This window comes from Macaca nemestrina, chromosome 14 (assembly GCF_043159975.1).
Source record: "Macaca nemestrina isolate mMacNem1 chromosome 14, mMacNem.hap1, whole genome shotgun sequence".
NCBI classification, from domain to species: domain Eukaryota; kingdom Metazoa; phylum Chordata; class Mammalia; order Primates; family Cercopithecidae; genus Macaca; species Macaca nemestrina.
This window is the reverse complement of record NC_092138.1, coordinates 41,186,825-41,212,316: the sequence shown is the minus strand read 5'-3', so window position 1 is coordinate 41,212,316 and position 25,492 is coordinate 41,186,825. Positions and strand designations below refer to the sequence as shown.

The 25,492-nt window shown below is 33.8% G+C and overlaps 1 protein-coding gene across 3 annotated transcripts in view; it reads left to right on the top strand.

The window, feature by feature from the left end:
* LOC139358300 (cytochrome c oxidase subunit 8C, mitochondrial-like) overlaps positions 1–25,492 on the top strand; it is a 215,607-nt gene that overhangs the window by 86,943 nt on the left and 103,172 nt on the right. The window contains exon 2 of one of the 3 annotated variants that reach the window (XR_011613054.1): positions 1,290–1,513. The exons of the other annotated variants lie outside the window; for them this stretch is intronic. The gene's annotated coding sequence lies outside the window, so the exon portion shown is untranslated. Of the gene's footprint in view, positions 1–1,289; positions 1,514–25,492 lie in introns of those variants that run through there. 3 annotated transcript variants of the gene reach the window in all.

Below are 25,492 nucleotides of genomic sequence, written 5' to 3'. Positions count from 1 at the left end.
CCACTAACTTGTATCTCAAATTAGATTTTTCCACATCTATGAACATCAAACTCTCAGAACTCCAGGTGCTTGTTTCTATAGAGGCTTATGTTACTCTGAGCACAATGGAGTCTAATTTTTCTTTGAGATCTTTTCTAATGACATTGGATAATTTTTTGGACATGTATACATATTAAAACTAATTTTACAGTAAAATTATATGAGTAAAAGTGTAAAACTCAGACAGATCGGAAGGCCACCCTAGTGAAAAGAGAGCACCCTAGCATCTAAACTTGTTCCTCAGTCCAAAGAAATAAACAGTATTAACTGCATTTAATATGCTTTTCTATTTTACTATGTTCTATACATACCTAAATATGAGCATACTATTACAAAACCTTCTTTGTCACCTAATAATATATATTGGAAAATGTTTTATCTGTTAGGACATATAACTGAGATACACTTGTGGCCCAACTTAAGTCGACTCTGTGATTAAATATTCCATGTGCTGCTGCACCTGGTTCTTATTCCACAATTTATTTTTATCATCTCTTTTTCCACAAACCTTTCTAGATTTCCCTCACTGTTGGTCAATTCTTCAGCTAGTTTTGTGTGCTTGCCTGATTGAGTGATTCAGACTTTTATCCCAGAGGAGTCTGAGATTTTGTTTTTCTTGATCTTTGTCAGATAGCCCTTCCATCAAGGACACATTTGAGACTTATCACTGAGCTTGAAAACACCAAGATGTTTCCCAGGGGAAATTGAGTTCAGGATATCCTTATAGCTACTTTACTGTAACAGTCAGCATCAGCTCCTCTTTATAATACAGGCTTTGCTCATGCTAGTTTTATAACTTATTACTCCTCTTACATATATACCAGTTTACAATACTCAAAGTGGCCAGGAAAAAAAGTCATTACTTTAGGTTTAGTATAATCTTTACTGTATCCCTTGGAGGAAAGTATCTGCCTGGGTAATGGTATCTTTTATCCATCAGAATGTAGGAGCACCAAGGATGGGAAGCATTTGTTTGAGAATCAGTATGTGAGAGAGGAAGATTATCTGTTTCCTGTTTCTTTTGCACTGCAATATTTTTACTCAGTATTTTCTATTTTTGATACAACCTTAAATTTAATGAATTAATTCTGTTTGATAATGTAGCTATTTTTATAATAGGTTTCAAGTAATTTACTTAAAAATTTTGCATCACTGTTGATAGTAAATTAGCCTCTGTTTTATCTGTATGTTTTCTTTTTTTTTTTTTTTTTTTTGCTGGTACTACATTGAACTCTCCATACATGATGCAGCAAAAATCATTTAAGGCTGACACAATAAGGCAGAGTGCAAGAATTATAAGTCAGTCTTGGCAAGAAAGAACTGATGCTGTTAAAGTCACTCATGGTCTCCATTCCTTCGACAATAGAATGTGCCCATCTAACAAGCCATAAGCTGGCCAGAACAGAGACTGGATGTCATCCATTGAATGTTTCATTCTGTCTACCTGGTTTCTGAGTCTCTCTTCTATAGTAAATGTTCACTGATGGGTATTAAAATAAAATAGAGCTCATCATGTTTGTGTCTGTTTTTCAGACCGCTTTTTACTTTGAGAAAAAGCTGTTGGCCATTGCCCAATAGTTTCTGTAATGTTTTTCTTAGAGTATTTTGCCCACCATACAAGGGAAGAAACAATTATAATTCTTAAAACTGTCCACTGAGAAAATTTCTTCTCCCTATTTCTTATTAATGTTATCGCTGAGTAGGGCTGCAGTACAGTGGTTCTCTACTTTCAGCTCACACCATACATTGAGGTGATCCATCCATGAACTATACCTGAATTTTATTTCTTCTCTATTATTTGGAAACAGAAAACACCTTTTAAGTCCATAGCTTTGTTGGGGCAAAGTCATTGTACCAATACAAGGAGCTACTATGAGAATCCATTTCCTGGGGTTTCATTTACCTACAGTCAGCTACAGTCCAAAAATGTTAAGTGAAAATTTCCAGAAGTAAACCATTCATAAGTTTTAAATAGTGGACCCTTGTGAGTAGTGGGAAAAAAATCTCACAACTTCCTGCTTTGCCTTGCCTGAGTCATGAATAACCCCATTCTTCAACTACCACCCTGTTAGTCAGTAGGCATCCCTATTATCACATAGACCATGAAACTATGATGGTTCTTGTCATCAAGTAACCCTTATTTAACTTAATAATGACCCTCAAGGCACAAGAGTAGTGATGCTGACAATTTGAATGCCAAAGAGAGCTATAAAGTGCTTCCTTTAAGTCAGAATGTGAAAGTTCTGAACTTAAAAAATGACAAAGTATTGTATGCTGAGCTTCCTAAGATCTGTAATAAGAGCAAATCTTCTTTTTATGAAATTGTGAAGAAGGATAAAGAAATTTATGCTGATTTTGCTCTTGCACCTCAAACTACAAAAGTTGGCGCCACAGCAAGTAAGTGCTTACTTAAGATGAAAACAATTAAATTTGTGTATGGAAGACATGAACTGAAATGTGCTTTGATTGACAGCATTCAGGTTCAGTACTATCCAAGATTTCAGACATCCACTTGGGGTGTTGAAACATGCCCCCCATGGATAAAGGGACACTACTGCATCCTTTTCTGTGCTTCCTGGAACCACTTGGTAGTGCCACAGGATCCTTAGAGTGTCGCCTTTCCAGCTAGAAGCCCCTGTAGCTGGTAGTGCCTTTGCTCAAGTTTTGTTCAGGCCTGTGGGCTCATTCCACCCACTCAGCCTGGCAGGCTGCATTTGGCTCATGCTACTGGCCCAGATGCCACACCTGTCAAGGATGAGCCAAGCATGGAATGGTGAGGGATGCATGAGCCAGAGAGTGTGGGATCTGGCCAAGGCACACAACCAGGCATGCTGGCTCTGTGCATGCCTGTAGCTGGATCAGATGCACTGCAAGCAGCTTCTGCTGTAGGCACCCTTTTCTGGATGAGGGGAATGCAGTGGTACCCAGAAGCTTGGAGATGTCAGAAACCACTGAGCTCCAAAGAGGATGTCACAGCCCTGGCTTGGGGAGCCCCTAGGTCTGGGCTTCCAGAAGGGCCACAGCTCTTCTCTCCTTCTTGTTGCCTGCAACATGGCTAGCAGGGGTTTGGAGGGTGTGTTTCAGCCCAGTTTGTGTTACAGATCTTTGAGTCCTGCCATTTGGCAGGTCCCAAGTTCTTGTCCCAAATCCAGGAAGAGTTCAGTATTTGGACAACTGGAGGGTGAACAAAGTAAATAGGCGCTTAATTGAGCAACAGTACAGCTCTCAGGAGATCCAAAGTGGGTAGCTCCTTTGTGTAGGCAGGTCATCCCAATGTCTACAGCTTTAAGTGGAGAAGAAACCCACAGTGGGCTGCTTCTAGCCACATATGGGTCATCTCAATGTCTGCAGCCTTCAGCAGAGAGGAAACCCAGAGTGGGTAGCTCCTATCCACAGGCAGTTTGTCAGGGATGTCTTTGTGAATCTGGCTGAGTTGGGATTTTTATGGGCTTCAAAAAGGAGAAAGTACATGCTGATTGGTCAGTGGGCAACCATAGTGGGGCCTGGAAAAAGCACCATAAGTTCTCACTCCCAACCACAGACTAACCAGAACTAACAGCTTAGCCCCCATGCTTCAGGCCATCCTTGGCTTGAAGGTAGATCTTCACTGGGAATCTGCCTGTTTCCACACAGGAGCATTTCTGCCTCCTGCTGCCATCCACATGTCATCCATGGTGCCCAGGCTGTTCCTGCCGAGGGGTAACTTCACGCCTGCACCAACCTGCCCTCGTCACTCCCTTGGCCTCCCTCCTATTCTTCTTGATGCCCAAAGTCTGGAGGGGGCGAAGGCAGCAGGGGACTGGCATGTCAGCACCACCATGAACTTGCGCACACTTGGCCAGATTGTGACAGCACTCAGGCTTAGGTGCAACTTTGCTCCAAAATTGGAATGGGCACTGGGAGCTGGGAGAAGCCAGACAGCAAGAGCAGGCACTTCTGAGCCTGCTGGGGTAGGTGGAATTCCCAAGCTACCAAGAGTGCATGGATGACTGGGTCTACAGCCATGGCTGGGCAGCTGCAGCTCTGCCCAGGTGGGTGGGGCTCCTGTCCTGTCAGCTCCATGAAGCAGGCAACCCCAGCCATACCTCCCTCACTGGAGCCTATGCCTTCACACTGGCCACTCTGGACAGGCTGCCACTGCCATCAGTACTGATCCTGAATATTTATGTTTCATCATACAACAAGTGTCTCCTGTATCAGTCAAACCCTATTATTTGTGGCAGTACAGTTTAGGTAGTTCATGATGGACAGAGTTACCCATAGAGTCATTTAAAATCTCTAAATTCACTTTACCAATATGATGAAATTGTAATAATTTAGAGGTCATTTTCCACCCTCCAGCATTCATGCATCGTAATCAAGAATACTTGCAATATTAAAATTATGTCATCAATATAATGTACCAGGATGATGTTCTATCCATAGAAGACTATGAAGGTTTCTAAGGACCATATTATAAAAGGAGGTCAACAGAGCTAACATAACCCTGCAGCAAAACCATTAATGTGTATCGCTATACCCCTCACATAAAATGGACTTTGATCATTTTAATTGATGAGAATTGAAAACAATGCATGCCAAGAGCCAGGGGCTGTGCAATTCTACTCCATTAAAGATATCATACTTGCCAAAGCAGCTGCAACTGGAAATACCACTTAACTAAATTTTTTACATTTCATTTTGGTCCCATTTTATGTGGGGGGGGCACTGATGCAAACATGTGAAATCAAAGGGATATAATGGGACCCACAAACCTCTGCATCCTTTCATGTCACATGTTACATTGAAAATTGTAACAGTTTCTCTCAGGTGGGAGGTACAACTTATGATTCACTAACTTGGTGTGGGGAGAGGAGAAATAGTTTGGGGGGGCTTCACCTCAGGCTTTTCTAACATCTTAGGTCAGAAAAACACTGTGAGGATTCTACTACCATCTAAGCACATTCATCCTACTTATGGATCATAGTACCAAGTAAAAAGTACAAATCAGTCTGTGGAACGATTGGATCCGATATGAGATGTTTGTGCCAAAATTCTGTGTACTACCTGGCCTTCATAGACCCCCTATAAAAAGGATGCCAGATTAGCACTTTAGGATATCTAGTATCAGTGCCAGTTCAAATTCTGCATATAACAGCATTCAAAATGTTTCAATATTCTACTTTTTTTCTGATATACCATTGACATCCTTTGTTGAAGGATTGGGAGGCATTGCAGTGTTCTTCCTCAAGGAACCCAGTCTGCACCTGAGTCAATGTGTTTTGGATCTGATAACAAGATCAGATCTAACAAGTTGATGAGTGATTATAACTTCTCCTTTGTGGCATATTTTCACCAGATCTATTTTTAATTTTTTTAATCACACAAATTCAGTGACATCCTAAATTACAGTCTACTTCACCCTCAGTTCTTTCTTTTCTTTATTTTCCTAATTGACCCATGGATTTCCAATCAAAATGTAAGATTTAACTCTATTTTCTCTTCAATTCTCTTACACATTCTAGTGCGAAATTTTTCTTCTTATAATCTTTTTGTTTTACTTGTAAAAGGAGTCAGTTATAGGTCCCAAATAAACAGATTTGCTATTGGCATCTTTTACCTGCTTCCAACTTTTTGCAGTTTTATCTTGCCCTATTATCCTTAAAGATAAGGCTCATGCTATTGCCCGCTAATGATATTCAAATAAAACATTCAACATAAAGCATTCAACTAAAAATGCACCCCACCCTTATCTTTCAAGATACTAAGCAATTTTTTATAGGATGCTAGCAAGCAGCTGCAGTCTCAGTTCCATTCACAGATGCTTTTGAATCTTCTGTATAATCTTCTATATAAAATTTCATTTGGAAAAGCAAATAAACATATAAAACATATCCATGTTGTACTCTTGTAGATAACATGTAGAATACTCCAATTCAGAAGTGGGGAAATTTAGATATAATTATTTTTTTGTGAATATACCAAATGATTAATCATTATAAATATGTAATTATGATAAATCACAGTTATAATGACAAGTAGGTAACTTAAAACACTTAATTCTTAAGGTAAATTTTCATTTAATAAAATATATTATATGTGGTATAAATATTTGAGTAATTCTTTTTACATATTAGGGTCACATTGGTTAAATTCCTTTGCTGCATTTTAATACTGCTTCTTTTATTTTCTATGTATTTACTTAGTTCTTTCTATATCCTCACTTCTGTGATTAACAAAAAGACATGAAAATATAAAACCTGGCTAAAATAAAATATTTTTAGATTCTAAGCTAGAAGTATATTCTATATGAACATGCCCACTTAAGTTTTTAACGTGTACATAGAGAAAAATGATCCATTTATTTAACTTTACCTGCTGAAAATGGAAGCGGTTGCTGGAGGTCTTTAGCTACATGAAAAGGTATCAAAGTTCACATGGTAAGGATCATTTCCTCCAAGCTGACAAGACATACACATCACTTCTAGTCATTTGAAAAAATTAATTGTTCACTTCAGTTCCCATTGTATCAAGGCTAAAATATAAAAATTTGATAGTGATTTCCTTTCAATTATTTAAGGAAACTGTGGGATATCTTCTCCATTATCCTCTGGCCTTTGGCAACAGTTGTCTGTTTTACTTTCTTGTATATTTAAGACAAAAATCTAACAGACATCCAAGTGTGGCAGAGCTGAGTATTTTTTTAATATGCTCTTTAGAAGTATGCAATGTGCAAGCCATCAGCAGTAATAGTTAACATAGTTAATCTTAAGTATCAAGCTGCAACCTACTTTTCTCTAATACACTTATAACCATATGGTTGTTTCTGTTTTTGGTGTCATTTTGGTTGGGTGGGCAATAGTTAGGCACAACATGAGACGTTTTCATTGATTCCTAAAAGGTCTTTATTCACACTTGAGCTAAAGCAGCTGGTGAAGGGCTAGAGAGCACTCGAGTCACCCAAATCTCTGGATATTGCTTTCTGCTGCACCATCTGTGCCCTGTTAAATATTCTTGATTTTTGCCAAGTTTGGGCCAATTTATATGTTAAATCAGTTACTGAAATCAGAATCCAAGAAGCTTCAGGGAGGGAAAAAAAGGATATTAAACTGCAAAACTTACATTAATCATTAGTATTGGAATGGGAAGTTCAAGTACCACCATCCAAAAGATCATTGTGAGAAATCAGGGTCCCTGGATTTGGGAAGAGCAGTGAATGGGAATTATTTTTCAAAAGCATTCACCCTGGAGACATGTTCCCCAACCTAATATTTCAAGATACTGAGTGAATTTTTTATGCAATGCTAGGGAGCAGCTGCAGATTCAATTCTGTTCACAAATGCTTTTTAATCTTCTATGCACCATTGCCTAGTAAGACCTAATATAGTGGCTAATTACTTTGGTAGTGTGACAATTTTACTGTGTTGTACATGACAATCGCTTCAAGTAACACAGATTAGTCAGTGTGTAGCTGCACACTTTAAGAGGCATAATATTCTAAACTACCACATGGAATAAGGACTCAAATTTGGAAGGCTACTATACTGCTTTTGAGATACTAATTTTCAACAGTAAACAAGAATATCTTGTTATTTCTTAATTAAGAGGCAGTATTAGGATATAAAGGCCAAATTATAACACATTTTTAGATATGTGATCATATGATTTAATTAGATAAGAGTTTTACTGGAACCAGTATCCAAGAATGGAAAAGACTAATATCTCCTTCTGGAAATGTTACAGAATGAATAGAGGAAAAAAGAAAGATGAATGGTTATAAAATAACAACAGAAAAAAAAGCATGTAGACAGTTTTCCCTCAAATATTTAGTAAATCCACCTAACATGCAAGAATATTTAATCTAATTGAAAATGTGTTTAGTACAATGATCCACATATTCTACGTTAACTAAGATTGATTTTAGTTAATATTTGCCAATTAAATTATCTTCTATGTGCACAGTACTCTGCTAAATACATTGATTCTTATCTCATCCAACATATACAAAACAAGACACACAGGAGGTAGTCAGAAAACCTTTACTGATGTGAAAACCACTTCAAATTCACTTACTGCTGAAACTTTCTGCTCAATCATATCCAAATATTTTAATCATAGATTCAGTAATTGTCTCACAACTTTTAACTGTGACTACAACCTGTGACATAACATATTATGAAGGACTGATATCATGTCCTTTTTTTCTTTATATTGCATTGAAATGAATTAATTGCAACATGTTCTGTAAAGAGATGGTATTCAGTACATTGCCCACATGAAAACAAAGGTAAAAACAGTGGCATACTGCCAAAATATCAAAGCAAATTGGCAAAATATACATTTAGAATTATTGGAAGATCTGCCAAATTTTCAATACTTACATCTAAAAACACCAATATACTCTTTCTATAGGATTAAACATCTAATTTTCTGTTTTTGTTGTATTTCCCACAAGTAAAGCTAGGAATCACTTTGTCTCTAGTGGGATGTTCAGGAATATCTTCCAAGTTTCAGAGCAGTCTAGGGAGCAAGTTGTGCTAAGTAAAATCTGCCCAAAAGACTGGATTTTTTTTAATTCCAGAAAAATAAAACATATGTACTTTCTTAGAAGAAGTAAATTCAACTTCACAAAATTCCAAATGATCCAAAATTTCCTTAGTTCCTGCAGTAAATTATGTTAAAATTGGGAATTTTGACTGAGTTTATGTAACATCTCCAGGTTAGAATACTAAACTAAAATGTAAAATATAAATAAATAAGAAAACATAATATTCCATATATGAGTTTTCTTTAAATGTGCCGCTATCTTAATATACTTTTTAGCTGGCTAAGAAGAAGAGTAGCCAATATGAAGAATAAAGTAGATTTTAAAATAATGATTCATGTGAAATTACCCCAATTGCCTTCTTTCCTAATCCACTTGGGATGCTCTAACAAAATACGTTATACCAGGTAGAGTATAAACAACAAAATTTATTGCTCACAGCTCTGGAGGCTGAGCAGTCCAGGATCAAAGTAACAGAAGATTTGGTGTGTTGTGAGGACTCATTCCTCATAGATGGAGACTTCTCAGTGTCCTCACATGGCAGAAGGGGTGAACATCCTCCCTGAAAACTCTTTTATAAAGGTCCTGATCACTTTCATGACAAGAGGAGCTCTCATGACCTTATCACCTCCCAAAATACTATCATTTTGGAAGTTAGGTTTCAACACAGAATTTTGGAGAAACACAAACATTCATAGCATACCATCTTTTATAAGACAAACACAGCAAATAGACACCATCCCTTCAAACAGAGGAGCAAATACATAAATAATGACTATAACACTTCATCAGTGAGGATCTGTCATCTAAACCCAGGTAGACATATCAAGGGTCTTAGTGGAGTGTTATGGTTCTTTTCTATAATAGAGCATGGTATCATTAAAAATTGTATTAAGAATTCACAAAATATTATCTGTAACAATTGTATCAGAATTTCAACTATTAAAAACTTACACTATTTGGCATTATTCTGTTGGGACAGTTTTAATATTTACTATAAGTAAAATAGAAGTTTTAGCTTGGTCCTCTATCACTAATTCCATTTGGTAGACACTAAGCTTAATATGGAAATAAACTCAATGACATTAACTGGCCATAAATATCTTATTTCTATATATGAATTATAACAATTCAGATAATTAACACAAATTTTATTCCATTCTAACTAGCTATAATTTACAAAACCTAGCCATTGAAATTCATACTAGTAAAGAAAACATGTTAAATTGTGAATGTATATGTGTGTGTATGTGTGTGTATTTATACAACTGATTCCAAATAAGATATTCTTTGAATATGTGAACTGAAAAAAATTAACTTTAATAGAAAAGCTCAATTTATTTTCTCGTTTCATTATTTGATTTATTTATTTTTTCTTTTGAGATGGAGTTTTGCCCTTGTTGCTCAGGCTGGAGTGCAATGGCATGATCTCGGCTCACCACAACCTCCAACTGTTCAGTTCAAGCAATTTTCCTGCCTCAGCCTCCTGAGTGGCTGGGATTATAGGCATGCGCCACCATTCCTGGCTAATTTTGTATTTTTAGTAGAGACGGGGTTTCTCCATGTTAGTCAGGCTGTTCTCGAACTCCTGACCTCAGGTGATCCACCTGCCTTGGCCTCCCAAAGTGCTGGGATTACAGGCGTGAGCCACTGTGCCTGGCCTATTATTTTAAGTTATTAGTCCCTTCTATCCTTTCTCCATTTACTCTTGGCTACCTTTTTTCTCTTCTATGCTTCTTTCTTTCTTCTAACTTCCTGTACTTTCTTTCCAAAGGCTAAGATATATTACTTAAAATATAGAAAAGGAACAATCCTCCAAATAGACTACATTAAAAAAAGACTCAAAATGATCTAAATTCTATATAATTATAATACGTTTAATATGATTTCTATGGAGCCTTCTACTAGTATACCAATGTTTATCACAATCCTTTTCTGATTTATACATCTCATCATTTTGAATATTATTTTAATGCTTTGACTGTCATTGTTATATTAAACCTAAATAATTAATTTTCAATGATTTTAAAAAGCTGAATCATTGCTAATATTTTAAATCCCTCTTTTCTAAAAACATGAATAAATGTTGAGATTTAATTAAATCAAGCTCACCAATAGAATGGTTTATAATCTTTTACATGTGTTGTTAAGAAATATAGACTCTTCTGAAAATATTACTAAACTAAGGCTTAGGATTTCTTTCTTCTGTTATTACAAGAAAACATGGGGAATTCATTAAGAAAATTAAATTAATTTTGTATTGCAGTGTTTGAGACTTAATGCTTCTTTTTATGTTGAAGTAATATTAAACAGAAAGAAAACATTTTAAAAATATTGGAGATATTAAATTCTCAAAATCGATTAGAGATAATAAAATAAAGTGGAGCTTTTTATAGGTATGTGACCATGGTCACATTGACACCAAAGTACATTTTGATAGAAGCTGAATTCATCAATGCCATATTTTTAATGCTAATGTGACACATAGTATAAAGGACCATTTTCTAAAGAGATCAAATTGATGCTCCTATTCACAACACCTAATAGTAGAAGAAAATTGGCACATCTACATGGTAATTTCCACATAGGTTATAGATATGGATTAGCTGGAGAATATAATGGATTTGTTCAGTAATGACTTTTTATGTTAATAAGAAAAAGAAACTAATAGCTCAAAATAAAGTTTCAGGCCACTTCAAAATCACCAATCTTTCTTAAAATGTCCAACTTAGAGAATAGCAATAAAGTGATGACTGTCCATTCTTAAGTTATGTTTCAGTAAGTAGTCTACATCTTGATTTAAATATTTGAACATGAGAGTTCAGAAATATAGACTGCTGTTTACTTTTCCATAGTAACAAACTTATAACTAATATCTGAAACACGGTATGCCTAATAATAATAAAAAGTTATTCAAAAAATATAAATTTTTAAAAATATCTCAGAAGTAAAGACTATGCTTCCTGCTAATACATGGGACAAATATTATGTGAATTAACTATTATGCAGTCTAAATCAATACAAGCTTACCATTTTCCATATAGAAAATGTTCTTTTTTGTTACTATTTAATTTCCAAGTAGAAAAAAGTAGCCTGAAGAAATATAGACAAGGTTATTATTTCTAGGGTATTCAGAAATAGTCAGTGTTCTCATTTAACACAACCAAGATATAAAATACAGTGAGCCCTCCATATCTGCAGGCTCTACATTTGCAGATTCAACCAACTGCACATCAGAAGTATTAAATAAAACAATAAATATAACAATGCAACAATAAAAATACTACAAATAAAAAATCACAATAGAACAATTATTTACATATCATTTACATTTTATTAGGTATTATAAGTAATCAAGATGATTTAAAGTATATGGGAGGATATGCATAAACTATAGGCAAATACAAGGCTATTTTATATAAGGAACTGAACTTAGTCATCTAAAGATTTGGGTATTCCTAGGGGTGGTGGTCCTGGAGCCAGTCCCCTGCTCAAACTGAGGAGTGACTGTATTTCTAGTCACACTCAAACTTCTCAATACCATCAAGATTAAAATTAAAATGGCAGTCTCATGGCTCCATTCCTAAAAGAAGTTTAAATATCTAAGCAGTATTAAACAAACAAGCAAACAAAATTACTTTTCTCACATGTAAGTATACATGATCCTTTAAAATGTCATTTTAATTTTTCTAAGGAGTCATAATGTCTTGTAAATAGGTAAATATGTAATAAAAAAGAAAGGAAGATTATTTTAGGATGCATGAAAGAAATGTATGTTCTACTAGATGGAGTACCAAAAAGAAAGATGGTGGGATAAACCTGACTCAGAAGTCTCTCTACTGAATAATTAGAATGATAAGGGTAACATTAACTCAGTCATATAAAGCCAAAGAGAAGCAGGTTTTCTTGAAAGATAATGAGTATGATTAATATAAGAAAATATAAATTTTGACTCCCATCACAGGATCAGTATCAGAGAGACAAATTTAAGAGAAATCAGAGTTAAGGTTTGCAGGCAATTGGTGATGTGAAAAGAACTTTACAAAAAAATTTCAAAAAGATGAGATTTTAGTTATTGCCTTCATTTTATTTCTTTTTCATAAATTTGCTTCGTGAAGTAGGGGCTTCCCCTTCCTCCCCTATTTTATGAAAACTTAAGACTCAGAGAAGGGAACTCAATTTCTCAAGGTCACAAAAATACTAAGAGTAAACCCAATGTCTAAGACGCCAAGACTTCAGTAATTTATGTTACATCATTAAACAGAGAAAAAGTTGTTTAAAACAAAGGAAAATTACCAGGGTGAAAATTTGTTATTGAAAAGGTTCAATAAATATTACTCAAATGAATTTAAAAAGCGAGGAAGTGATAAAGCTTAATATGAGCCACTACCCTAATAACCAATTCCTTAATGAACAGATAAAAGTATCCAGATCCAGCAATGTGATTTGAAGGTAGATTGGAAGGTCATCAGCATAGATGCCAAATGTTCATAAATGAAAACATAAAAATATAGCCTCAAAAATTAATGAAAGGCCGGGCGCGGTGGCTCAAGCCTGTAATCCCAGCACTTTGGGAGGCCGAGGCGGGCGGATCACAAGGTCAGGAGATCGAGACCACAGTGAAACCCCGTCTCTACTAAAAATACAAAAAATTAGCCGGGCGCGGTGGCGGGCGCCTGTAGTCCCAGCTACTCAGGAGGCTGAGGCAGGAGAATGGCGGGAACCCGGGAGGCGGAGCTTGCAGTGAGCCGAGATCGCGCCACTGCACTCCAGCCTGGGCAACAGCGTGAGACTCGGTCTCAAAAAAAAAAAAAAAAAAAAAAAAAAAAAATTAATGAAAATATGATTTATATTGTGGAGAAAGTGAATTAAAAGTTGATATGGAGTTTTAATATAGCTTCAAGTAATGGCTTATTTATACAGTCAGATTTTGATGGAAATTTCTAACAAAGTGGTTATTGAACCCCAGGACACCAGACAGTATGGACAGATGCAAAATGTATCTCCAAGACTGTATGTAAAATCCATTCTTGACAAATTCAGGCTTGTCTACTAAGCTATGTTGGAGAGTCCTGTAGCAGAGAAATTTAATTTGTTGATGTCTTTAGAAAGATATCTTTAAAACAATAATATATTTTTTGTTTCCTTTCAGCTACCAGACTTTTAATACAACACAATTATTTTATGGTGTGCTAATGATATCCGGTACTGTATATAAGATCAGAGTTTGATGTTGATAAGTGACCTGCTTATTTGCAGAATGCAGATGTATTTGCATCAATCTGTGCTGCATTTGAAGCATTTCTGGCTCCCACTGAATGTTCTTTCCTAGGCTTTGGAAACCTAGACCTGAATTTGTGGGTGAGAAAAAAGTCTTTTTCCCATGTGATCCACTATGCCTAACAGTGTGTAACAAAACTTTGATGAACATGCCTTACTAGACAATGAACATATAGTAACTAAAGCTATCTCAGAAAAAGGGAAATAAGCTATAATAACATGTTTAATATGTTTGTGTGTGTTTGCAGAAGAGTAAGTTGGAGAGGGAAAGAGATTGTTTCGAAGGAGCAATGTTGGCAGGCAATTAGTATTGTCATTAGATGACTATTTATTGTACTCTTACTGAACACAAACCAGATATTTTTCTTGTGCTGTCACAGCATAGTGAAAACAATACGGCAAAGAAACAACAGGCATAATAAAACCAGCAGATGCTGAAACTGAATACTTGAAATTACTAAAGATTAAAGAGGAAAAATAGCTTTTCAGTTTTTATATCTAATTAGAAAGCGAGATAGAAAAATCACTTTAAAAAAAAGGAATTCTGAAAGTAAACAAAAAGACCTAGCAAATTTATAAATGTGTTTCATTTTAAAAAACATAGAACCCCTTTTTGAATTGTGGGTCAGAGCCTCAATTAAAGCAATATTAAAATGTGTTTTAAGAGAGGCCAACGACTCTCAGCACAAGAAAGCAAAATTACTAAAAACCACAAAGATCAGCACAAAAGCTGGATCTTCTCCAAGAAACCTTGGCATAACAAAGTACATGAATTTATAAACTGCATCTACTCTGCTAGAATACCAGCCAATTAGACTTAACATTTTCTTGAATATACATTATAGTTTTAGGAAAGCAAAACTGTGATGCATTTATCAAGATAATTGTGAATTTTTTCTTGAAAATCTGATTAACAACAATTAAGATTTCATTTTGAGGTTTTCTAAGATATACGATACTGTGAGCTATAGGCATGACAGTGGGTCAGTTCTTGCTCCTGAATAAGCTATTTTCCAAATAAAAAAGTGATAGTTACTTTTGTTTAGATATATTTTCACTTCAATGTACTAGAAAGTAACTTTTTCTTCAAGTTGGATCTAAAATCCCCATGTAATCGCTTTGAGAAAAATGACATTTAAAACAAACATGTAAGATATGACCAGCCAAATGGTCAGATGTGAAAGAGTGATGTCATTTTCATTCAATTAGGCTACTTATTGAGAACTTTCTATGTGTCAGGCACATAGTGAATAGAATAACAATAGTGAATAAGACTCCTATTTATTGTATCAAGTTGAACTTTAATTCCAAAGAACTGTTTATAGAGTAAGACACATGCTTTTTTGGTACCTGGAAGGAAAGTTTACGTATTTTCATTTTTTTATCTTATTCAAATTAAATATGATGAAATAACTCTAACTGAGGTGTATATTATTTATGTTGTTTTTTAGTAAAAATTTCCAAAAATATACAACAGGTTAAAATAATAAAATGATCACCTAGATTTATCAATTTTTTCAAATTTGCTCTATTTATCTATTATCTATCTATCCATATTTCTATCTATATATTTTTTCTATGCATCTATATTCACCTTTTTTGTTTTATTGAACCATTTGCAAGAAAGTTGCAGAGACCATGACACTTCAACCCTAAATGTTTCATCTTAGATCTACTAAAAGGGTCTCTCTTCATATCATCATCATTTTATTCTCACACTAAAGAAAATTTACAATAATTTTCAAATATTAAATAATACATAGTGTATACTCAAATTTTGTTAATTATTCTGAAAATACCTCTTACAGTTACATTTATTAAATCATCATTCACTCAAGTCACACATTATATTTGGTTCTTACATCTTACATCTCTTTAGATTCTTAACATAAGATAAACTTTTAGATGTTCTTTACAAAGAACCACGATGAACTATAATTCTACAAAAAGCAATATATAATTTTGATTATTTATTTTCTTTCTTTTTCATTCTTTAATCTTTTATTTATTAAGGATTTGTATGAGTCATTTGTTTTCATTTAATTCCCTCATGAGGATCAATATAGACTACATGTATCTGTGTATTTAGTGTATAACAATCAATTATAGTTACATTCTTTGTAATGTTTAAGTGCTTGGTTGCCAAATGTGGCTAGGGAGTACCTTTAATTTACCTTCTGTGTCTTTTTTTTAAATTTAGTTTTATTTTAAGTGCCACAAAATAATTATACACACTTATGGAACGGAGTGTGATGTTTCAATATATGTAAACAATGTGTAATGACCAGATCAGGGTAATTAGCATGTCTATTATCTCAAATATTTATCATTTCTTTGTGGTAAGAATACACAAAGAATTCTGTCTTCTAGCTGTTTTGAAAAATGCAATATGTTACTGTTAACTATATTTACCATACTGTAGAATATATAACTGTAACTCATTCTATCTAACTGTAACATAATACCCACTGACCAACTTCTCTCCTTCTCCCCATCCCCCTTCTTTCCCAGTGTCTTTTGACATGCTTCAAATTAGTCTTGGAAAGCTATTTTGCCTTTGGTAAGACACAATATACCATATTTTTCGTGTACTTTTCCTACCTTACAAATAGAAATACCTATTTCTCTAGCAGACTCTCTTCCTGTTACTGAGGAATTATACTCAAGGTTAGGAATCTAGGGATGATCACTGCTAATGAATGGTCTTTCAGTATACAGAGCTAAAGAATGAAATTTTAAAATTAATTTGTACAGACGTGCCAAATTTAAATTTAAGATTATATGTTTCTTAACTTATTTTGTATTTCTAAATTTAAAATATAAAGTTAAAAAATATTTAAAATATTTACAAATTTTAAATATTTTTCTAAACATTGGTATAGCTTTTATGTATCTGCTTATAGTACAATAAAAATGACAGTTTCAAAATTACTAGTAACATTAATACTATAAGGTTATAGTAACATAGTAATATAATACAGTATGTTACTATAATGTACTATATGCTATATATTGCTATGTTATAATATATATTCTAACAATACATGATACTATAATATAGTAATAATACTACTATATACACACTATATATTACTATTTAATGTGTTATATATAATCCATATTATATATTATAGTAATATTATTACTATATTACTGTATTACCATAATATAGAATAATATTAAAGTGTATTTACTAGTTATATGTATGAGGAAAGTTTATTATTTTGTGTTTTTTCTTTGGATTATATTGCATTCATTATTTACATCAGAGTGCTATATTAAAAAACAATGTGTAGAGTGTTACGATTTTATTGCCTTCCTTTGTAAATGTTGAAACTCATTTAGGCAGATGATTAAGTAGTTTGCAGGTCACCTTGGTGCATTTAAGGCTTGTTTGAAGGTTTTATTATGGCAGGTCTAGATTAGACTTTACCAGTACTAATTGAGCTAATTGGTACCAATAACTATAGCAGTAGTTAGTAATTACTAAATCTAACCTAAGAGAGCCGTACTAGTAAGGCATAACACTTCTGGGTTCTTTATTAAATGTTCCATATTTTTCCTACTAGGGCTGGTTAAAACTCAGATGTCTCTCATCATTGTAGGAGGTCTTATAATTGTTTAGCTTACATCTTGTTTTCTGTTTGATTGTTGTTTGGTGGTGGTGGTGATTTTGGCGGTGGTGATGGTAGTGTGTGTAAACACACTCTTCAGATTGTTTAAGGTACAGTTTGTAAAGCTTCACTTACATTCACAGCTTAATATTCAGAATGAAATACATAAAACTTCCATGCAGATTTCGGTTTCCTTTTCTGTGTAGCTTCCTTCTCTCTAGTTTTCAGTTCTATACATTTTCACTGTCTTGAGCCTTCCAAATTTTGACTTCTCTCTTCTCAACCAAAGGAAACCAAAGACCAATTTGTATTTCTCAAACTACTCTCCCTATGCCAAGTTCCAGATAGTGCTGTGGGCAGAAAAGCAGACCAATGCTAGGTTTTGTCTCATTTGAATATTTCTATCAGAGAACAAAGTCCTCTTTGCTTATTGTCTATTATCAAAAAAACTGTATAGTGTTTTTAATGTTTACCTCAAGATGGTGAGTATAATATTAGACATTGCCTCATGGATAAAAATGGAGATCTTTCATATTCATTTTTCATATGCATGATAGACACGGCTGGTCTGGCTCAGTCAGGGACATATCTTGGCATTTTTACCAGGATTGTGCTAAATATATAAGCTTATTTCAGTAGAATTGTCATCTTTGCAATGTTAAATTATCTTATCCCAAAACAAATATCTGTTCCTTTTTCCAAATACTCTTTTGTGTCTTTATCAATGTTTTAAATATTTCATTACATTTATTTTTAAAACTTTCAAAATATATTTCTATTTTATACTTTTTTCTTGCTATTATGAATATATTTTGTTTTATTATATTTTCTAAGTGGTTATTTTTTGAGTATATGAACCGCTTATTGTATATTTATTCACTGCTACATCTTCAATTAATTTATGTTTATTAATTATTCATGGATATTCCAGTTATCCAAACGAATCATTCACAAAGAGAAAAACTTTATTACTTCTTTGGAATTATTTTGTCTCCAGTTTTTTATTTCCTGTCTAATTGCATTGTCTGATATTTTGAATAAAATGTTAAACAGCAAAGGACTATTCTGTGAACAACTCTGCCCTTTGCCTATCCTTAGTGGAAATGCTTCAAAGTTATTCCCATTAAGAAGAAATGTAAGTCCAAAATGAGATATATGTGCTTTGCAATGGTAAGAGTCTATGAATTAATATAAAACGTGTGTTTTTATCAGAAATGGTTATTAAATTTTATGAAAGCCTTTTCAGCATCTATGAAAATAATCACATTTTTCTTTAGGTCTATTAATGTGGTAACATTAATATTTTAATTATCTATTCCCTCAATTATAAAATACCATCATTTGTATAACCGGGTCTTTTGAAAAATAGCTTTTGGGGGACAAAATACAAATAAAAAGTAATATTATTTATATAAATATTTTAAAAATCTCAGAATCAATAAACTATGATACTTTGTGCTTAACAAATAAGATCTGTCTAATTGAACCTCATTTGTAAGTCATATTGAACCAACTCTGAATAAAACAGCAGATCAATTTTCATTTGTATTTAATAGATATGGAACAAAGAGCATCATCTTATATCACTGAGAAGCTATACAGCTTCATTTGATCATTGTTCTGTATAATAGACCTCATTCTCAGTTTACAAATTTATATTTATTAGAAAACTAAAATGATGCTAAAGTTATAGAATAACAGAAACTGAATATTAGGATCTAGCTATATTTACAAATATGTTACATACCTTTAGCATTTAATTCAGCAAGTCTGATTAGAAAAAAATGTCACAAAATAAAATTTTATAAGTATCCTAAAATATATGAATAATACTATTTATTGTAACTTGATTTTTCAAGTACCAAACACTGAAATTAATATGCTCATCTAGGACTGCTTATTCAAATTATAGTGTGTCTATACAGTAATATACTATTAAACTGTTAAGAAAGTGAAAAATTAGTATGTATTGACATGTAAGAATCTCAAAGATATAGTAAAAAAAGAAAGGAATTAAAAATATGTATAATATATAAAATATAATTCCATTTTAAAACTGGCATATATGCACAAAGAATTTCTGAGGCAGCATGAGCAAAATATTTTACCTAGGAAAGAGAAACAAGGGAACAGGAAAGAAGTCTTTATTTTTGGAATATTTTTAAATGTGCCCATATTGCTTTTATAATAAGCAGTTTAAGTTTTAAAAGTGCAAAAGTATATTGTTAAGTATATCCAAATTAAAAAAAAGTATCGTATAGAACAGCCACGACTAATTATTTTTTACTCATATTGAAATTTGATTGATGTTTGTTTTTAACAATTAGATCGTTGGAGTCAAGCAAAACTTTTCAAGTTATATAAGCTTCAAGTTATAACACCAATAGTCATTTTATTTGTTTATTTTATTTCTTGGTTCTTATTCCTCAGAATCAAAGAATTACAAATTAAATATATTGAGCAATTTGGGAATGTACCATGCAGGGGTGAATCTATTTTTTTCTCTCACTCTTGTTTCTATATGAAATTTATTGTTCTAGGAAGCTAAGTAGAGGAACTTAGGAGCCTAAGGTTTAGCTTTTGTATACATTACAGGTATCTAGTTATCAGAGGTCTCACTGAAATCCTATAATCAGAACATGTTAGATTCTGTATCTGAAAATGCAGACCTCTCCAGGACATTTGAGAATTACTACCTACCAAAGAGCCAATTTAGGCTATGAGGAGACCATCTAAAATTCAGAGGCAGTATACACATATCTAGAAACTGCTAAATCCCAAAATAATTGTATCACAGAAATGTGAAATAAAGCTGATTTTTTAAAATGTCCCCTGGCAGTAGACTTTGATTAGCTATTCTGGCCCTCAAACTTTCAAAGATGACAATCTCTTCCTCTTTCCTGCCTTTGCAGTGCAAAAGTTTCTAACCAAGTAGTATACATTTTAACTGAAAAAGTTGATCTCTTAAATGTCTTTTAGGGTCTAGTTATTGGACACTGTTGGAGTCACTTTTAAATAATTTTTATATTTAATAGGTAAAGTAGGTTAGACAAGAACACGTTTTAAAGATTAAACCATGAGGTAATCTGTTGGGGAGAGAGCTTCTGTGTGATGTAAGGATATACCAAGCATAGATAAAGTCAAGTTTCCTTATGCGGATTGTATTAGAGGAAAAAACATTTGGTTGAATATCTAAGCTGTAATATACTTTAGGCCTTAAATAGTATACTTGAGCACTACAGTGTATTAAAGAAAAAAGTAAAATCTTAGTTTGGCAAGGTGCCTCAGAAGTCATAGAGTACTTTTCTTCTAAGCATCATTTATCCTTGGAGCATGATCAAACAAATGTGAATCTATTTTAACATTAATATTTTCAGTGGGAACTTCACAAGGTTGGCATAATAATTAGAAATTATCTTTAAGCTAAATTCTGCCTCCTTGTATCCCTACCCAGTGGTTTTTGGTTTGCCCCCCAAACAACATGGAAAGAAGTCTTATAATTTCATAATATAACTCATTAAATAACTAAATATTTCTACTCTATCTCTATTTTCTATTAATTATTAGTCACTGTCTGTTCCTTAAATCATTCCCTTGAACATGGTATTCAAACATTTGAATGCTTAACTGTAAACCTTTCTTTTAAACCTCCTTTTCCTCTGTTTTTCAAAATCCTCACCATTCTTAAGAATCAAAAGATGGTGTATGCTATTTCTTGCTCTGTTATAAAAACCACATTAAACACCCATCTTCTGTCTATTTCAGTATTCTAGAAATATCAGAACATCAGAAATTCTGCATCTAATTTAAAATATATGCTTCAGATGAAGTTTTCTTCACTTTCAAACAAATATTCTAGAACAGTAGTTTTCATTTTTGTTCAGACCCATGAGCATTTCCCAGACACTTTCAGAAGATTTGTAATAGCAAAATCATTTAAAAATAATACTAAGGTGTTATTTCCTTTTACTGAATTAACATTTTGCAACAATAGTACAAAAGAAATTGCTGTTGCCATTTCATGAGATGTGGAAGTAGCACCAAACAATACTTGTAGTTATTTTCTGTCATTGCCACGAATAAAAGAAAGAATAAAGATAAGTGAGTTTAACTTAAGATTATCCTTGATGATACAGTAAAAATTAGTAATTTTATTAATTCTTCATTATTATGTGACAAAATGGAAAATACATATAACTGGGAATTTATGAAAATTAATAGATATGATCAATTCCAATATGTGACCATATCATCATCTTGTGGTATTTTACTAGCACTCGATCATGAGATACAGGATACAGGAAAATGAACAGTTTTATATTGTAGATTACTCATATGGATACTGAAGTCACTGAGGTGGTGACCAAAGTAGAAATAGAGAAAACAAAGAAAGAAGGCAAAATATTATTCAGTGATTGAAATGTGTGTTGTAGATACCTAAGCAATTGGCCAATGATAAATTAGAAGGAGGGGTAATGATATTATTTTAGTTAATTAGATGACATGAAGTTCAAAGAAGCTGACATTTTGAAGGAGTAGCTAAGAGAATTGATTTGCATTTTAGAGTGGAAGAGAGAAAAAAATACCTACACTACTTCCTGGTGCCTAGTTATAAGGAATAAAATTAAGAAAAAGTCTCCTGCTAAAGAAACCTACAGAGACAATTGTTTCATCAATAAAGAGAACTCCAGTTCTCACCAAGAGTGAAAAGATGGAAACATCAAGAGAAGGTCTTGAGTTTGGAGAAGACTTGTTTAAATCACATGTCGAAAGTACAGAAGACCCAGTGAAAGAGTTTGAGGGGAGAAAAGGTGTGGGGAATTAAGTTTTTAAGATGAGTGGACTAATGTGGTGATGATTGTCCTCTGAGTATGGTAATTATTGGCCTGAGATGAATGGGGATATGAAAGGTGATGATTTAAATTCTGATACATTTCTTGTTTTAAAGTAAGTAGCACATTTAATTCAAATTATGATCCTAAACACTTAGAGTGGGGGGTACAGTGTAAGTCCTTCTTCTTGAAGCTATTCAACATATGTCTGTGGGGGTAGAAGGACAAAAGGCCTATTTTACGGAGGGAAAGAGAAAAATTGTTCACTTTCCTATGTCCTGTATCTCATGATCAAGTGCTAGTGAAGTACCACAAGATGACAATTGTTCCTATTACTTCACATATGTCACTATTCCCAGTGTCAACAAGACCCTTGATGTAATGCAATAGGGTAGTTGACAGGGAAAAAAAGCTTCATGTGAGCCATGAAGTAAATCAACACATTGGAACAATAAGGCTAGGAAGCACTTAAATGTAGGCTGAAACTTGCTGTTACTATGCATTAGCTTACTTGAGAGATGCTGACTAAGAAGAATGAAGTAGAAAGCAATGAAGTGATATTTAACAAGCATGGTAGCATGACTCAATGAGGAGTAGAAATCAATGAGGCAGAAACAGACTCCCCTTGAAAAGAAATGAAGCAAAAATGAATCAACTTCCAGCCCTTTTCAGGATCCTTTTTTGTTTGTTTGTTTGCAACTAACTCAGCCAAGCTGAGTTCTAGTCGTATTTCTTCCTGTTCTGAATTGCCTATATTTATGTCCAGTTATAGACATGAAAAATAGTCCACTAGAGCATAATTGCCCATCCTCCTTACTCCTCAGCCAAAATTGCTGTTTGTACTGCACTAGTTCTAACTCACAATGTGCCTAAATGTCATCACTCAGTCAGTGTCCAGCTTAAACCAAATACATCATACCATTTCTCTATTCAGAAAATAGGACTGGGAGTAAACAAGGACATTAGAGAGAACATTGTGCTAATGGATAGGAGTAGAATTCAAACACACAAAAAAATAGAATCCAAAAGAAATCTTCAGGGCAAAGTTATATTGTGTTTCTAAGAACAATTTTGCAGTTTCCAAGGCTGCTGAGAATGGTATTTTTAGTTCGGTTTAGTATCAAGGGACGACTCATAAAAATGGTTTAAAAGCATGAGATGAGTTCACTATTCTGTAGCTAATATTTAAGCAAGGATGTATGGAGAGGGAGTTAATGTCTTTAGAAACAAACTATTGAATTTATAAACGTGACAATAATTCATTCTAAAATATAAGATAAAAGTTCAAATTATCTAGCCTGGTCTTTGAGGTTTCCTATAACCTATTGCCTTCTTTCTCATTAGACTTAGCTCTCAGTATAGGTACCAGTCACGTGGAGATGTTGTACGCTCCCTTTGTGACTTTTCTCATGATGTTCTTAGAATGAAATGCAGACTTCTGATGCTCAAACCATGTGAACTTCATTCTCCAAAGCTCATCTCAAATACTATCTCTCTGTTATCCAACCCTTATATGATCATAAAGTCACTTATAGAAGAAGAAGGAGACTTTTTCATTTTTGCCTCTATACTCAGTTTACCACAGTGCTTTGAAATAATATATATGCAGTGCCTTGTCCCTTCTATGTACTTTGAGTCAAAATGTAATGTGGTTAATAAAACCAGGGGTCCAAATCTGATACTTAATTCTACCTCCACGGTACATAATTCTGTACAAATTATGACATTTTATAAAAATTTATCCTAAGTTTACAATGATGATAACAAGTCACATAAAATAGAATATATAAAGGGGTTTACCACCATGTAACATGAAATTACCAACTAATATCATTTCCTTTTATTTTTCAGTCCAAAAGAATACCTCAACTAAAGTAAAAGAGGAATTCAGATCTTAGAAAATAGATAGTTTGGTTAAGCTTTGAGATAAAGCTATGGATATAGCATGCCTCTGAGAAGAAAGACATTTCTTGCTTTTTGAAAACTTTTATTGGGCCAGTGGTGATGGCTCATACATGTTATCTCAGCACTTTGGGAGGCTGAGGCAGGCAGATCTCTTGAGACCAGGAGTTGGAAACCAGCCTGGCCAACATGGTGAAACCCTGTCTGTACAAAAAATATGATAATAATAATAACAAAAATAATAATAATAATAATAATAAACCTAACATGGTGGCATATGCCTGTAATCCCAGCTACTCAGGAGCCTGAAAAAAAGAAAACAGAAAACAAATGAACAACAACAGAAAAACACTTTTGTTTCTAGTATTGCAATGGGAAAAAGATACTGAATAGGGTATTTCCCACAGAAATATTATTTTATTGCAAAGCCTATATTAAGCATATAATTTTGAAGATGGAATTAACATGCCACCACCTTGACCTAAGTTTTTTTTTTTTTTTTTTTTTTTTGAGACGGAGTCTCGCTGTGTCACCCAGGCTGGAGTGCAGTGGCGTGATCTCGGCTCACTGCAAGCTCCGCCTCCCGGGTTTACGCCATTCTCCTGTCTCAGCCTCCGAGTAGCTGGGACTACAGGCGCCCGCCACCACGCCCGGCTAGTTTTTTGTATTTTTAGTAGAGACGGGGTTTCACCATGTTAGCCAGGATGGTCTCGATCTCCTGACTTCATGATCCACCCGCCTCGGCCTCCCAAAGTACTGGGATTACAGGCTTGAGCCACCGCGCCCGGCCGACCTAAGTATTTTTAACACGAAGTGAGAAATGGAGTGGTCTGTCCTATGGCACTTTCCATGTAAAAGAATATGATTCTTTATGATAATAACTTCACTTATGACTGTTTATTATTAGTGACAGTGAGCAAAGAATGTTGAGGCAAGTTGTGGAATCAGTTCTGGAGTTGTGGAAGCAGATATAGTGAGGATGTTTTTGTCTTTTATCAATGTTTTATTTTTAATTATTATTAGAGATAATCAAGCATTGGAAACTTTTAGGGGTGGAAGATATTACTGATTCTCAATGTGGCATAATGAAAATATATGTAAAAATGGCTTACAGAAGCAAAATGTGTTAAGGCTTTTATCTAAGGCCATTACACCACTGTAAAAACCTCTGAATAAACTAAAGCATATGCGAGTAAACATTCAACTAAGGGTGTGTTGCAAACAAAACATGACAGATGGAAAATGGCTCATGGAAAATTAGCTAAGGGGGTGTGTTTTTCACCATTACATCATGAGCTCAA